Source organism: Myotis myotis, unplaced genomic scaffold (genome assembly GCF_014108235.1).
Source record: "Myotis myotis isolate mMyoMyo1 unplaced genomic scaffold, mMyoMyo1.p scaffold_m19_p_1, whole genome shotgun sequence".
Taxonomy (NCBI): Eukaryota; Metazoa; Chordata; class Mammalia; order Chiroptera; family Vespertilionidae; genus Myotis; species Myotis myotis.
This window is the reverse complement of record NW_023416313.1, coordinates 126,985,238-127,002,860: the sequence shown is the minus strand read 5'-3', so window position 1 is coordinate 127,002,860 and position 17,623 is coordinate 126,985,238. Positions and strand designations below refer to the sequence as shown.

At 41.4% G+C, this 17,623-nt stretch overlaps 1 protein-coding gene and 1 pseudogene across 21 annotated transcripts in view; one reads left to right on the top strand and one right to left on the bottom strand.

The window, feature by feature from the left end:
• The window catches only part of SVIL (supervillin), a 270,513-nt gene that overhangs the window by 148,951 nt on the left and 103,939 nt on the right, over positions 1 to 17,623 (top strand). For all 21 annotated transcript variants that reach the window (XM_036351637.1, XM_036351645.1, XM_036351617.1 and 18 more), the window contains one exon: positions 15,663 to 15,720. The gene's annotated coding sequence lies outside the window, so the exon portion shown is untranslated. The remainder of the gene's footprint in view (positions 1 to 15,662; positions 15,721 to 17,623) is intronic.
• LOC118670099 lies at positions 9,564 to 10,063 on the bottom strand (annotated as a pseudogene).

Genomic DNA, 17,623 nt, shown 5'->3' with positions numbered 1-17,623 from the left:
TGCTCAGAGCTCTGCTGGGACATATCAAAGTCTGGTGAACCATTGGGTGGAATGCCTTCTGAATGACAAAAGGATGGATGGTTGCGAGCTAAAGGAGATGTGTGCAATGATGGCTGTGCTGCACATAATCCCCAGCTGTATTCCTTTCCTTATATGTATAGAAGCCCGAGGAGCCTGGTCGGGGAGAGCTTCCAAGTCCAGACCTTAACAGAATGAAAAAATAATGGGTGTTTGTATTTAAACATGGTTTGGCCAACAGCTTAGCCTTTTTATTTGAAAATACAGTTTATTTTTTGCTGGCACATGCTTATGTTCCGGAATGCTGAGGATTGTTTCTGCACCTGACCCAGCGACTCCTTTTTAAGGACCCAGAACATGCAATCTATTTGGAGATAGTCGGTGGCTATTTTTGAAGGGGGGGGGGGTGCCTCAGTGAGTCAGAATACATGCTAAATAAGTTGCTCCCAAGATTGACTGAGTTCTCCCCTGGAGCTGGGGAAGAGAGAAGTTCCACGTGTGCAACACTCCCTGCAGCCACAGCTGAAGTGAAGCTCCTTCAGTCCTGCCAGAAGGCTCTGTGTCTAGAGACTGGCAGCCTCTGCTGCAGAGTTTATTATTATGTAAATAGAGTAACTGTGCAGCCTTTCAAGAGTTTTTGCCAAAGGGTAACCCTTTGTCTGCCAAAAGGTAGGCTCCTGCTTTGCTTGCCAACCCAGTCTGTGCAGTAAACAGTGGGTGACCTATAAGCCAGCCAGTCAACTTGCACATTGCCTTATTAGGCAGGCCGGGAAGGCTGGTGTCTGAGGACGGCCCAGCAGAGCCCTGGCAGTGAGTGGGCTTGTGGCCTGTAAGGAGCCCACGAGCCCAAACCCTGGAGACATGGCCTAGTACTGCTCAGTTAATTCTAGTGCACTGTAGTGACAAGAATATGCACTCTCCTGGCAGACATACTTTCTGGTATGAATGGAAAACAAGAGGTGACTTCCCAAAGGAGAGCGGTGTATCTCATTTTCCCTGGGCTTCTACTTACTGTGCAGCTTGTTCTGTCATGTCCTGTATCAGGGCTTGTGCTATGGAGTATGGACTTTATCAGGAAATGGTTAATGGTTTCCTTTTAATGCAAGAGATTTTAGAGACTCTTAGAATCATGTTTGTGTTTCATAGTAAAGTCTTTCTAGTGCTGAGGTCATGTGTGGGCAAGGGAGGAAGTACCACCAGGCTGTGTGGTGGTACAGTGGAAAGTACAGAGTCCTGGGAGCCAGGGGACCTAGTGTCTCACATGGGCTAAGTGACCTTGGACAAGTCACTTCTGTCGCTCTCTATAAAATGTAGGGTTAGACTGAATGAGCTCTCTTAAATGACCTCTGCGTTATACATGTCTCATCCAGAATTACATTTGTAACATTCTCTCCTTGGCCTTTTTGTTCTCTTCAATAATAAGGTTTAATGAGTATTGGTGGTTAATAGCCATAGTTTAACATCCAAGGGAAATCTACATGCTTTTAAGCTGAATCCATCTTTTCTGAGTTTTTTCTAAAACTTGAGAGAGAGCTAGAGACTGGGAAAGTCTCTATACTGAAGTTTTTGTTCAGATTTGCTCCCATTCTTGAAGGTAAGAAATTATGGCTCATGAATCAAAGCTGCAGGTGAGAAATCCGCAGATGGAGGAGGAACTATAGTTAGTCATGTGGCAGGTGACCACACACTAGTTTCCCTTTCAGTTGAATATTCATGTACCTGGTGCAGGCACTGGACAGCCTACCAGAAAGGAAGGTATGAAAGGCCTAACTGCCCATCACCACCTGCTCTCTATGTGAACAGGGATGGCTCCCACTGCTGGAGCTATGCCTTGCATCTGTGTCATGGACTTGCAGCAGGAGAGGACATTTGACGTGCTGGTGGCTAGGTGTCTGTTTTGACCGCATTTTCTATGTTCTTTTAATTGACCCATGTCTGCTTCTTGTTGTTCAGAGGAAGGTCAAATCACTTCGGCCCTCCTGTTGCAAAAATCCTTTCTTTTCCTGTTTTAAAAATCTGTTGCCATCTCCATTGAGTACTTGGCTTCCCAAGGCATGGGCTATGTCTTTGACTTACTTGTTATAACATGAACCTGTGACCTCTACCAAAAGGAACCTGTTAGCTTGATGTTAGGTGCCACTAGGACGTTACAAGACCCCTGAAACACAATGTAAAGCTTGCTGGCCAAGGGAAAGTGACTGCCCTTCAGATGTTATAGAGAAAAGATTGGCTGTGTGTTCAGGACACGAAGGAGCAGAGAGAAACCTCCGTAGTGATGATACTCCGAATGGCAAGCTGGGACTCTCCTCTCAGGTTCTTGTTTTACGAAGTTTGAAGAATAAAATTCGTGGACTAAAAGATTTTAAACAAAAGTGTGGAAGTTTATTGCAAGTGTATACAAACTCCCCCTGGGGAGGGGTCCCCAAAATAGGAAAAGTCCTCTCTCTCTAAAATGGGAAAATAATAGTCCAGTGAGCCTCTTTGTCTATGGGTTTATAAATGCTGGCTGCTCTTTGTTCATCCCACTTTCTAATTGGACCCTTCCTTATTTTATGTCTCCTGTATTTTTTCCTACTTGGCCATTTTCCCCCTTTTCCGTGCATGGTATCAGTTTCAAAGTTTCAAATCTCACACAGTGCCCCCCATTTCTTCTTCCCCTTATCTTGTCTTGTAATATTCTTGTAAATTGGAAATGTCTCTGTCCATCACCTATGCATTCCTCCCCTATGGACATTTCCCTAAAACTGCCTCTCCTGTCTCTAAAGTCCTTTCAGTGAGTACATTTTCTTTGTGCATCACAAAGACGTCAGGAGCTGGGAAGGGGCTTCTTGATGGAGCATAAACTGTGAGTCCTTGCATTTGAAGTCACCAAAGTCTACCACATTGTAATTTCCAAGTCTATTGCTTGAATTTTTTACATCCTAGTTATCTGAATGAGCAAGTTAGAATTCTAGTAGATAGGCAATTGAGTTTTCCAATTTAAATTTTAAATGTCTATAGCTTTTTTCCTTTTTATTAAATTTATTGGGATGACACTGGTTAACAAAATTTATATAGGTTTCAGGTATACAATTCCCTAATACATCATCTGTACACTGTATTGTGTATTTATCACTCCAAATCAAGCCTTCTTCCATCACCATTTATTCCCTCATACCCTCCTCCATCTGCCTCCACCCCTGCCCAATATGTTTGTAGCTTTAATGATAAAAGATTATTTGATTTTGAGCGATACTCATAGGTTTTGGAAAGTTAAAAGACCTTTTGCCTTTTTCAGGGGAGGAAAATTACTCAATCACTGACTCAAATGGATGGTACTATTTTAATTGGTGGTGTTTGACTCTTCCTTAATTACTTGAATAAGTGATTAGCTACATGAAGCAATAATAAATACTTCACTCCAAATCAGTGTAAATGGAAAAAGTCATATGATGATTTACATTTGTCTAGGACACCCCAGTTTACATACTCACTTGCATGCATTGTCACGATTAATTGCTTCAGCTCATAGCAACAGGTGTTTTGAAGGAAAGAAGAGGAAGGAAGAGGGAAATGTTCTCTGTTCTAGGAAGGAAGTTCTTGCAGAATCCTGCAGTGTGTGTTTCAGCTCTGCTTGTGCTCTTGCTTGGCCTGCAGTCCGAGGGAACTGTCTCTCATTTTACCCAAGAAGAACTTATCTTCTATGAAGAAGACATATATACATACTTGATAGCATAAAAAAAGTAGGGAAACCTCAAAAGGGTCAGTGATAACAAGGTGGAACAAAAGGACTTCGGCATATGTACAAGTCTCCATCCTTAATGTAATGTAGGTGATTTCCTCATCTAGACTGTGAACTTATTGAGGGCGGGATCTCTTCCAGACTACTGACCACCCTGGTGTCTGACCTCTAGTACTTGCTCAGCAAATCCTGTGTGGTAGGTAGGGATGAGATCTGGAGATGGAGTGACTATACACTGCAGGAGGTAGGAGAGTTAGGAGAGGGTAGGGGCAAAAATCTATGACATTGATCTCTTGCATAGTGGGTTCAGGTAATAGCTGAGTATCTAACTAGGAATATTATGTCAATAATGAAAAATGCCAGCCTCCAATTTACATCTTCTCCCAACACCGAATCCCCCCTGCACCTTACATCCTAGCAGTTTATCTGTTTTACCACTTCAAATGGCTGTAACATGATGGCTGGCCCTACACTGATAATGGAGACCAAAGTCCAGGTAGCACTGTACCAGCAGCCATGGACCAGGTCAAGGGATCACAATACTGAGTTTCATCATTCAAAAAAAAAAAAAAGTTGGTTTTTATAAGCTTTTCATCCCACCGTCTACAGTTCCAGAACAGAGGTTGAAATGGTAAGAGGCATGCAGGCCACCTATTGGGAAATGACTGGGCTAGTACACCCACATTCCTAAGGAAGTATTCTCTCCCCACCTCAGGATCATGCAGCATTGTGTATTCCTGCTTGGTGTCAGGCTGGGAATAGAATCTGGAATTCCTTTTCCTACTTGCACTTCAGTAATAGCTTCCATGTTTCTTCAAGGCAAATGAATCTCCTCTTTCCGAAGGCTCTCTATTGCCTACTTCCCACCTCTGAATGGCCTATCTGGGTCCCTTGCAATTCCTTCTGAATATGCCCCCATTTAAGCTCACATCGTTCTTACCCCCTTTCTCACACTTATGTCACCTCTTCCTCCTGGCATGTTCAAGCCTGTCCTCTCCATTCATAGCTTGGTTCTCTAGTCACCTCCAAGAAGTCTTCCTTTATCAAACTTCTCCGCCTGATTCAATTTTTCTCCTTCTTCATCGACATAATACCATGAATGGCTTGCACTAATGGTTTTGAACTGTGGAGCATTTCCTAATACCTGGGTAGGGAGACTTTCATTTTTAACATGCATCCCATGTGACTTTGAGGGGCACAAAGTTTGATATCATTGACCTTATATCAGATGTTAAAATTTACTCATAAGTACAAACTTATCTTTAGTCATTTCAGCAATCAGTATAGACTTTGATTTCTTTGTCATAACGTCCTCATGCCAGCCACTCTGTGGCACACAATCTGCTTTCTTGGTGGTTACTGCCCATTCTAAAAGCTGACATGAGCATGTCAAATCTCACTGATTAGTCAGCAAATGCATTGGGAACCTATTCTGAGACTCTAGGAAGTTCCAAGGTACCAGTTAACATAACCTCGTGGAAACATTAGAGACATTGGGAATGGCAAGTTGCTAAACTTTCCTTGGGTTTCTATATTGTTACTGTTGTGGAGGTTGCCATTGTTGTTTTTATTATGATGCCCCTTTAAAGAGAAGGAAACCCACAAATAATATTATTCAAAGCTCTTTCCTTCAAATCATCCAAGTAAACTCTAGAACAGCTATTAGGTATCAGCAGTCATTTTTAATATTTACTTGTCTACCATCTGGATTTTCAGACTCATAAAAATTCTCATATCTGATGATTCAGTATTTCCTAGCTTTTGGTTCATGTGAAAACCATCAAATAGTGAGTATCGAATGATTGGAGTTGGCAGGAGCCTTCTCAGACCTCCCTGGATAATTGTAATTGTGTTGGCCCCCTTCCTGCCAACTGGGATCCCCCTCAGTGAGAGGGGCCTTAAGTCTCTGCTACTCTAAAGACACTGCATTCTGTGCCTTATGATGGTCTAGGATGCACCTTCAGATTCTAGGCAACAAACACTTGTGTATGTTGATTTGTCAAATCATTGTTTAAGGACCTGATGTGTGTTGGCATTGTAGTGTGTGTCAGAATTTCATTCCTTTTTAAGACTAATATTATGTTGTATGTATATTTCACTGTACATTTTATACACAGAACTAACCTAGGTCTTTATTTTCTTACTCTGAGAGGCAGTTGACCAGCCTCTCTTCCCCTAAACTACCAGATTATTTTTCCCCAAAATCATGAGCTAAAGATTCACAATCACCCAGACTTTAAAATAATTAGAGATAATTTTCACTATAAATTTTAACATTGCTTGTTTGAACATTTATTGTAAAGACTAGAGGCTCAGTGCACGAAACTCGTGCACTCTGGGGGAGGGGTGTTCCTCAGCCTGGCCTTCGCCCTCTCACAGTCCAGGAGCCCTCGGGGTATGTCTGACTACCGGCTTAGGCCTGCTCCCTGTGGGCCTAAGCCAGCAGTCAGACATCCTTAGTGCTGTCACAGAGGCGGGAGAGGCGGGAGAAGCTCCTGCTACCACCTCTGCACTCACCAGCCGTGAGTCTGGCTTCTGGCTGAGCAGCGCTCCCCCTATGGGAGCACACTGACCACCAGGGGGGGCAGCTCCTGTGTTGAGTGTCTGCCCTCTGGTGGTCAGTGGATGTCATAGTGACCAGTCGTTCCGCTGTCAGGCTGAAACTGGCTCTCCGACATCCCCCAAGGGGTCCCAGATTGCTAGAGGATGCAGGCCAGGCCAAGGGACCCCACTGGTGCACAATTGGGGCCAGGGAGGGATGCCTGCTGGAAGTTGGCCAGCTGGGGAGGGGCCATGGGAGGTTTCCAAGGTGTGTCTGACCCGTCTCTCACTCAGTTCCAATCGGCCAGACCCCAGCAGTAAGCTAACCTACCATTCGGAGTGTCTACCCCCCTGGTGGTCAGTGCATGTCACAGTGAGTGGATGAGTGGCCTTAGCATATCATTAGCATATTACACTTTGATTGGTTGAACAGACAACTGGACACTTAGCATTATTAGGCTTTTATTATATAGGATAATAGTAAGTCTTTTAGGATATTGCAATATGCCTTTTCTTTTAAAAGCCTTTTAAATATAGCACGACTGGCATGGCTTCTTCAGCACATCTGATAAAGACATTAGAACAGCGGTTCTCATTAGAACAGCGGTTCTCAACCGGTGGGTCGCTACCCCTTTGGCGGTCGAATGACCCTTTCACAGGGGTTGCCTAAGACCATCCTGCATAATAGATATTTGCATTACGATTCATAACAGTAGCAACATTACAGTTATGAAGTAGAAACGAAAATAATTTTATGGTTGGGCCACAACATGAGGAACTGTATTTAAAGGGCCAGAAGGTTGAGAACCACTGCATTAGAAGTACTTTTGCCTTTTCATCTCTACATACATGGCCTGTTTTAAATTACCTTACATAGTAATGCAGCACAAAATATTATTTGCAGACTTGTCCTAAAGATTACCACTAACCAGAATTCACAAAGCATTTCACAGTGCAGACAGGAGAGAATTACACTATAGTCAGGAATCTGGAATGTCTGAATAATGAGTATAAAATATAATAGGGAAATGAAAAGGACTCAGTGGGCTCACCACAGGTGGGATTACCTCATGTCAGGCAATTCTGCCCCAGATTAAGTGTCTACACAAAATCCACCAAAGAAAATGAGAATACCATGTACAGCTGCTTCTAGCTTATGGAATAGTTCTTAACTAGGCTATAGAAATATATCCTTCACTTTGGAATTTCAGCCCAGCCATCCATCGTCTTTAGTAGCTTATAGTAGATTTCATCAAAATTGTTCTGTGGCTCTTCTTAAGTTTAGAATGAACCAGTAACTCTCAGTAGTACGGTATTGCCCACTTCCATGTCAGACCATTTTCCTATGGCCTGGAGAGCTTCCTATGGCCATGTATGTAGTGCTATTCAGAGAGCTCAATGAGGAGACTCAAGGTGACCTCACACAGGCCTGGGCAGGGGTATGCCATCTGCCTACGCCCCGTATCTCTCTTTATCAGGTGCTGTATATCCGAGTGTGGATTAGATAACATGCTCCACCTTTCAGACTGCTTCCACATCCTTTCTCTCATTTAATAGCATCCTCACCTGCATATTTACATCTTTGATTTTATTTTGGCTGATCAGGAGAAGGTGGTTTTTTCCCTTTGGAAGCACGTTTTCAGTGGTCACTCTAGGCTTCAGTGTTTCTCCTAGATCACACCATAGCTCAGTCTCTCACCTGTACATGGGGATAGTGATAGGGTCTCCTGTAGGCTTTGTGAGGACTGAATGAGTTTAATGCCTAGAGCACTTAGCATCGTGCCCACTCCTGGTGAAGGTCCGGTCTTACCCTGTTCTCTACATCATCACAGCAGGTGTGCTGGAAAATGGCAAATTGTCACCTCCACATAATCCTGAGCCACAGCTGTGCCCTGCACTGCATGGTCCCTGAGGGGGTAACATCTTGATCCTGTATCATCTAACCCCTTAGTTTTTTACCTTGGTAATTTAGGAGGTGCTCCTTCTTACCTGGACTCATATCAACATTGTTCCCAGTTGGACTATAGGATCATCTTCCCTGTTTTTCCCATTCCATCGTGTCCTGGCAAATCTAACATTTTCTCCTAATTTCTCCCCACATACAAATATTTATGTTCCACATTATTGCTTCACATTTTAGGAAAGACAAAACTCTAGTGGGAGTCTCAAGTTAAGGAAGGAATGGTAATACTTTTCCTTTATGACACCTACTGAAGAAATAGAATTGGCTTTTTAATGTAAACTGTAATAAAAAAATAAAACTAAACTAAACTAAGGAGATTGTCTATGGATGAGGCGATTTCTAAGAATGAGGAAGAATAGAGGTGATTGCATTGCTCGTCTGCTTACTTGATTCATTTATTCTTTTATTCACCCAGGATTTATAGTCCCTTGTTCTGAGCCAGACACTATACTAGGAATGCCCCAGAAATGTATCTCAGGTATTGCTCCTCGAGTTTTTATAATTCTTAACTAGGAGACAATGAAAATTTTTGAGCGGGAAAGGTTTGATTGGCAATAGAGAAGCACTGAAAGAGAAGAAAAGGTATCAAGGAGCTCAACAGTGGATTCAGTGTGGTTGACAGGCTCTCCCATGTGATCATGGTCCACCTGGGGTAGACTTTGAGGAGCACTGTGTTGCATGTTGTTAGGACATTGGTAATTGTCTGGTTCAATACAATTTATAGCCAAGAAATGCATGTGGGAGAAATAGGCAGGTCCACGGGAAAAAATGCATTTATGACCATGATTTTCACCCAGACTTTTCGCTCAAATCTAAGCTTTGTTTTCATCTTTATTTGTACTTAATTTTTTGGAAAGTATTATGGAAGTAATTCATGCTTATTGTGGAAACTTTGGAAAAGAAAGGGGAAAACATGAACAGTTATCTCTGAGTTGTAAGATAATGTTTTGGTCTATTTGCTATCTTTCAGTTAAAGTATTTGTGTGTATCTCTAATATAACATCATGAAACATTTCCCAAATCACTAGTTATTTACTACCTGCTCTCTTGTGTAATTCATTTACCTATTCTCCTCTACCACCCACTATGTAAGCTGGTTCCAATTTTATATGTTTATTTTTTTTTTGACAGACAACTGTTTAGTTTTTATTTCATAATTATAAACTTAACTCTGCAATCCAGCTAGATTGGAAGGTGTAAGGAAATTATGGAACCCAATAAACTGGCAAGAGCACAAAGATTATAGAACATTCCAAGCAAATCAGGGTAAAGAGTGCTCTCCTGAGCTACAGAAGGAATGGTCTGGTGGTTAAGATAAAACACAAGTCGCATTTATTAGAGTTGCCCACAGTCAGCAATGGTGATCTTGCTGGTCTTACCATTCCTAGACCCAAGCGCTCCATGGCTATCACAATATCCATGCCTTCTTTCACCTGGCTGAGACCACATGCTTGCTATCCAACCACTCAGTCTTGGCAGGGCAGATGAAAAACTGGGAGCCATTTGTGTTAGGTCCAGCATTTGCCAAGGACAAGATGCCAAGCAGGACCTGTATTTTTCAGGATGAATTTCTCATCCTCAAATTTCTCCCCATAGATGGACTTGCCGCCTGTGCCATTGTGGCGTGTGAAGTCACCACCCTGGCACATAAATCCCGGAATAATTCTGTGAAAGCAGGAACCTTTATAACCAATTCCCTTCTCCCCCGTGCTCAGAGCACGCAAGTTTTCTGCCGTCTTTGGAACTTTGTCTACAAACAGCTGGAAGGAGACTCAGCCCAAGGGCTCACTGTCGACAGCAATGTCGAAGAACGCGGTGGTTCACCATGGCTGGTCACTGGCGGCTTTGGGGTGGCAGCGTCTGCAAAGCCCAGTTTTATATGTTTATAAACAAAACTCTGGTAAATGTCCTTGTACTCGTTCATAATAACTTCCTTGGGAACATTTCCAGAAGTAGGATTACTCAGTCACTGTTTCATATACTCTTCTAATAACACCCTTCCTTGTCCTTCTTAATGAGGTAGGAGCCCTGGGAAGAGAAGGGAGAATCATGGTGTGATTAGCTGTTTGTATGACGTACTCCCACACCCCCTTCAGGCTTACTGACTTCTGTCTTTGCCTTAGTGTCTCAGACATGCCCTACTTTTCATGTCCGGAGGCCACTTTGGCTTGAGGAACATCTGTGGGACCTAAATAGACCAAGAAATCATCTGAGATTTGTAAAAAGCAACCAGCAGCTTGTCTTGACTCCTCCTTCTGGGATAGACTGGCCCCTTAGCAATTAAGCCCACATGAGCTATAGACCTGGGAGACCCTATGACTTCAATCCAGGAGGAGCGTACAGCAGTGGCTCCTGTTATTTGGTGTTCAGGCTGATAAGGAGTGTGGATGGTGAGAGGATGTGGATTTCCAGTCTGGCACTGCCATACCCTAAACTGTGACTTTGTTAACATTTTGCAAAATGAATAACAAGTGATCAAAAAGACCCCTTTAGCTCCAGTTTTCCCAGAGTCCAAGGGTTTTTGTTTTACCAGGGCCTGATTCTGTTGTCCCAGTGATCCCACTTGGAAGACTATAGTGCTTTGGAAATGGAAAAGATTGGTGTTTCTGAGTGGAAAGAGTGTCAGGGAGCTTTGTGCATTTCTATTCTCCATGCTGAGGTGGTAGTTAAGTGATGCTGTTGGAAAGGGAATATAGCACCTTCACAAGTTTAAATTGTTTTCTGCCTAAAATTTAAGAAAATTACACCTACAAATTAATTTATCTCCAGACAAATAAAATACGTTAACCTACAGAATGGTGTCAGGAAATGTTTGACTAGTTTGTAGTTCCCCTGTATGAATGAGCCAGCCTGAAATAATAATAATGATAATAATAATAATAATATAATAATTAATAAAAATAGTTGTGCCTGGCTGGTGTGGCTCAGTAGTTGAGTGTCGACCCATGAACCAAGAGGTCACTGGCTTGATTCCCGGCCAGAGCACATGCCAGGGTTACTGGCTCTATTCCCAGTAGGGGACATGCAGGAGTCAGCTGATCAATGTTTCTCTCTCATCCATGTTTCTATCTCACTATCCCTCTTCCTTCTCTCTCTAAAATCAATTAAAAAACATATAAAAATTAGTTGTTATCATCATCATTTATAACTACTGAAGAGTAAATGAAAAAAATGTCATGGGTCCTTTCTACTGATATAAAATGTACATTTCTTTATAGTATTACTTGGCTTCATGTAGATGAGATACATAAAGAGATTACATTGTCTATTCATAGTTTAGAAAAAAATTGTATTTTTTTTCCTTCTCAACAATCAAGCCATATTTAAATCTGTCTACTTTGTGTCATTATTGATGGGTAAGGCAACTAATTCTAATAAAATCCCATCGTGAACTTAAAAAGAATATCAAAATTCTTTTTATTCTTTACTAGAATTGCACCTTAAAAATTTAAACTAGGCCCTGACTGGGTAGCTCAGTTGGTTAGAGCAGTGGTCGGCAAACTGCGGCTCGCGAGCCACATGCGGCTCTTTGGCCCCTTAAGTGTGGCTCTTCCACAAAATACCAACTTCTGCGCACGGGCCACAAAGTTTCAATCACACTGTACGTGTGCGCCTGCACGTGGTATTTTGTGGAAGAGCCACACTCAAGGGGCCGAAGAGCCTCATGTAGCTCGCGAGCCGCAGTTTGCCGACCACTGGGTTAGAGCATTGTCCTGATACACCAAGGTTGCAGGTTTGATCCCTGGGTCAGCAACCAATGAATGCATAGATAAGTGGAACAACAGTTACCCCTCTCTCTCTCTCTCTCTCTCTCTCTCTCTCTCTCTCTCTCATTTCCCCTTCATCTCTCTCTTAAAGCAATAAATATTTTTTATTTATATAATTATTTATACTATTATTTAATCCCACCTAAATTATTCATTTCCAGAGTCATTTGCTGCCACTATTTCCTCCCTTCCCTCTTCTGCTTCCAACTCCTCCCTTTTTCTGTTTGTTCCTAGTTAGCCATGACCTCTCAATAAAGTTTCCACTCCAGTTATCCACAGGACTTAAGTTCTTCCTTACTGAGTTTTTTTTTTTTGTAACTGCCCTATTCGCTATATTTCTTCCCATTTTGTAAGAGTTGGTGTAATCAGCAGTATAGAGAAAATGCACATGGCCAGCACTGATGAACCCTCTGTCGATGTGCCATAATTAATTTGCGTTGTTTGTTTGTAGTTTAGAAATCAGTTCAAGTCAATATGGTTTGACAGCAGGATATAAAATCAATGCAAATCACTTTGTAGTATGATCCTAGCTTTTAGAGAAGATGATTCCACTAGTTTATATAGTCATTCAGCAAACATTCACTACAGGCCTGCTGTGTACCAACTAGTATTCAGTACTAAAGATACAAGGACAGACATACTCAGAGTGCCTGCATCCTGGTGGGGGTGCCTGAGGGCAAATCATGTTCCTGATACCTCCCCAAGATCCTGTGGCTGCATCATGAACAAGTCACTATCCATGAGCAAGTTACTTCTCTAGTCCTATGGTTCCTCATCTTGTTAATGAGATGATTTTCCTACTTTCTCTTTAATGTCCCTTTTAGCAGTAAAAGAGTCAGTGTCTAATTATTGCATATTTTTGTTGGAATTGCATTATCACTGCTTGGGCCCACCAGCTACAGGTTGCAATTAAAAACAAACAGGGGGGCTCCAGGGTTACTGGTTCTTTCTGTGTGGAAGGAGCTTGGAAGTCACTGCTCCATCCTAACAACAAGTAAAAAGTTGAACAGACTAAAAAATCAACAGCTCTTCCTGAGTGCATAGGGAAGGGAGGACACAGGGCAAACTATTGCCCCCCAGGTTGGAGAGACATTTAAGCCCACACAGGCACTTGTGCCTTCCCAGAGCAGAAACCCACAAGTAATACAATGAAGCAAAGATAGTCTCTTCAACAAATGTTGCTGGAACAACTGGACATTCATATGCAGAGAAATGAATATAGACCAGGCCTTCCACCTTTCACAAAAATTAACTCAAAATGGATCTCTGTACCGTCCCTCGATTTTGTAGTAAACCTAAACCTGCTCTAAGAAAATTAAGTCTATTTAAGAGGTGATAATAAAATAAAAAGGGGGCAGTCAAATAATGCTTAATTTAAGAGCTTCTGTCTCAAATTAAAATTTTTGAACCTCTAGTAATACCTGCTTTTCCTTTCCCACAATTTCACTCATATGTTGTTCATAAATCTTAACTGTGGGGTTTTGATTCCGTTAGGCAAAAATTTTCATTAACCTGTCAAAGCAGACTAGACTCAGAGTAGCCTGAGAATAGTTAGCAGCCTCCCTTCCTTCAGAACATCGAGAGGCTCTGTATTGTTTTGTTTCTCTTATTTGTTTATATTTAGGAGAAGGGGGAGTCATTGTCTACTTAGGGTGCAGCATTGCCTGCTTACCTGCTGCACGGTGCTGTGCTTTGGCCAGAGACTTAAGTAGTAACACCACCAGTGCCCATCACTGGAGCCAGTCTGCTCCAGCATCCGCAGGCCTAATTTCTGCTTGCAATCTGATTACGGGGTTTGAGCTATTCCAGCCTGCAGCCTCTTGCTTTGCCTTTATCATACTCTCAAGGACACGAGTGTCTGATTGCTCTAGCCCTGCGCTGTGAAGTCTCATCCCAGTGTGGCTTAGAGTGGCTGGAGGCTGTGACTGGTTGTGAATTAGCTGTAGTGCAATCTCTGTTACTGCACTTTCTGTGTGTAACTATGATCAGAAGCCCAGGGTTTTCCAGCTATTTGGGAGCTTTCAAGTTCTCTGAGAAACAAGGTAAGGCAAGAGAAACCGAAAATTCGCTTCTGTGTATATTTTATAACATAATGAATGCCTTGTATCCATTTTACCTTGTATTCTCCTGCATCCAGTTAGTTATATAATTTTCTCAAAGGACACTTTAAATATCTAATTGAGTTTAAATTAGTTTATTTTGGGATTGCTGAAAAATGTAATATTTTTTTCTGTTATAACTTAAAGATATTACTAAACCACTAAAGCCTTATGTAGGAAAAAAAATGCCAATTCAAGTGGAATGCCCAAACTTTGGATCAAGTTCTGAACTTTAGCTAAAATATTTTTCTAAACCAAATGCTATATATTAAATTATTTCCAGTAGGCAGTGGTGAATGTCTTTTTTTTATTAAAGCTTCATGTGAAATATTTTGGAACAAAATATTGTCTTTTAGTGGCTTCCTTTCTAGCACAGAGGAAAATATATGCTCTTAATTTAACCACGGAAGTGGTGTCACTGACTCAGTTCACTGATTGAGCAACGATGAAATGCTGAGGTTATTTTGAATGTCACATTTGAAATCCAGCTATTGTATGTGAAAGTATTTTCTAGCACAAATGCACTACTAGGAAGTGATTGGAAGAGTTCAAGTCTCAGATTCAGGAATTTTCTTCTATAATATTTGATAGCTTTTAAACTGAGTTCTCTTTTTAAAAAATATGTAACTAGGTATTTGTAAAACTCTGAGAAAACCCTACATGTTCAGTTGGCAGTGTTCTTTTCATTTTATTACGTTTCTCTAGTTGGTCAGACTTTCCAGATTCCAGGATTCTGGATGTATTGTGATGGATAATGATATGTCAGCATGTGGTGTATTCTGTACCTCCTTTTCCTCAGGCTTTTGACCCCAAATATTAACCAGTAAAAGGCACTTCCATAGGGGAAGGTTTCTGTAAGTGGCCACTTGTGGTTTTCTTGGTGGACAAATGGTTGCTATGCCAAAAGCTGTAAAACAGATTACTTGCCATTAGACTGGTTATAAATTTGTCTGCAACTGGTTTTGATTAACTGGTTCACTCAATGTTTGTTTTTGCTGCAAGGGATTGTTCCCAGCTGGCTTTACATCACATCCATTTTGTCTTCAAAAATAAATAAGTGGTTTATTTGATGTGTTGTTATTTTTTAAGTTTTAAAGAAGGCAATAAGAACATGACTAAAGCATCCCCCTGCTCTTTGCCCTCACCTCATGCAATCTTTAAGAGCATCTCAAATATATCAGACAGTAATGATTTTCAACATTTCTGGTTACTTTGGTCAACATTTTTAACTATATAATTCAATATTTAATTGCTCTGAGTTAGTCTTGTAGCTATATGAATTTAAATGATACCATTGAACTATGTCATATTTTTTTACCCACAGATTATATTGACTTTCTTTCACTAGGAAAACTAGAAACCTTACTATGTAAAATGTATATTGTTGAATGTGATTCTTAGAAGGTGTCATTTTTTTAATTCATTATTCTTGTCTTGTTGATGGTTTCATTTTCTTAAATTATATGTTCAAGAGGAGTTTGAAGAACTTTCTCATTATTTTTTTTAACTTACTGTATAGCTAACTCAATGTTACATTATTTCTTTACCCTTAGATTTCAACAAGGAAAACTTAAGCTTTATTGGATTCCCACATCAAAGGAAAGTTCCAAGGTAAAGTGGTCTTTGCCCAAGAAATCTTGTTTTGAAGATTTGTAATAGCTTTTAAAATTATCTCTTAAATTCCTAATTTACCCTTTTAAATGTTTGTCAATATGTTTTCTCTCCAGAGTTTGGTTTGTTAAAATATATGAAGCAAGCTAACTTAATAGTACATTGAGCCAGCAAAGATTATTTTTATGTATTTAATACTGTTTGTAGGAACTATTTACAGAACAGGATGTTGATGTTTCTGTAATTGCAAACTTGTAAAGAGCTGTTATCTTTTTTTCTCTCATATCTACCTCTAAGCACGGGTTGTCCTTTTGCAATCTGTCCATCAAGTAAGCTTTTGCTTTTGCTTCTTTAAAAAAGGGCTTAGCTTTGTTTCTCCTCCTTTTCTCCCTTTTTTTTTTCTTTCCCTCCTCCTCTCTCTCACCCCGTGCCTATCCATCCATTTGTCCACATGACATGGTGTTTCTCTTTTAACTTTTTTGCACTTCAGTTTCCTTGGCTGCAGGGTATTATGGGTGCTAATTTGATTTACCCAGTGTGCTACAACTCTGTGATGCATCATCACAGATATCCTATATAATAAAAGGCTAATATGCAAATTGTTCCCACGGGTGGGAGTTCGACCAACCGGGAGTTAGACGTGCACTGACCACCAAGGGGCAGTGTGAAACATGGTGGGTGTCGGTGACGTGGCGCTGGCAGTGGAGGCACTGCTGGCCCTGATGGGCCCCAACAAGAGCAGGACTGTGGCGGGATGGTGGAGCAGGTGAACGAGTGGTGCCAGGCGAAGGCAGGTGTGAGCGGGGTCCCTGATCGCCCCACTGGTCCACAGACAGCAATCAGCGGCAGCGGTAGGAGGCGGGTGCGAGCGGGGAGCCCCTAATCACCCTGCGTGTCACCCCACAGATTGGCCCTGATTGCCAGCCAGGCCTAAGGACCCTACCTGTGCATGAATTTCGTGCACTGGGCATCTAGTAAGATAATACAAAAATTAAAGTTTGTGCCAAACAAGATAGCTATATCCCAGGTCTTCTTAGATTACTGTTCCTAATAGATTTTGAGATTTTCATGTAAAGGCACAATGTTATTTATCCCTTACACAAAGGTATGGATCTCAGCCTACACTTCCTTATGCTAGAAGGACCCAAATCCATCTACACCTAACTCCACTCAGATGTTCTTATCCCTAATGTTTATGTTTGGCATTATTTCTTTACTTACAAGGTTTGCATTTCAACAGCATTGGAATAAACAGTTGTCTGACTTCTGTCCTCATCAGGCTAAGCCTGGCTCTGCATTTGAAAATAGCAGAGTTGAACGTATGCACACACAAGAGGGGATAAAGGCTTGATGAATTTCATCCACATTTTAGTACCAGGTAAACTAGAGCAGTAATGAGTCAGGGTCATCTGGAAGGTTGTTTTATTTAACTCATGAAATCTTGCTTTTCTAATGCTTGACACAATTTCCCATATTTCTCATCTTTGCCATATTTTTAACAGGATCTAAGGCTGATGTTTTAGTTCATTCAGGCTTCTGTAATAAAACAGCATACACTGGGTAGCTTATAAGTAATAGAAATTTACTCCTTACAGTTCTGGAGGCTGAAAATCTGAAATCAGGGTGCCAGAATGGTGGGGTGAGGGCTGTCTTCTGGGTGCAGATTGCCAATTTCTAATGTCCTCACTTGGCAGAATAGTCAAAGGAGGTCGCTGGGTCTCATAACAGCACTGATCTTCATGAGGGCTCCATCCTCATGACCCAATCATCTTCCAAAGACCCCCACCTCCTAACATCACCATTTTGGGGGGCGTTAGGATTTCAACATATGAATTTGAGCGAACCCAAACATTCAGACTATAGCAGCTTCATTCCCAAGATGACCCTAACAGGTTGGTTTAGC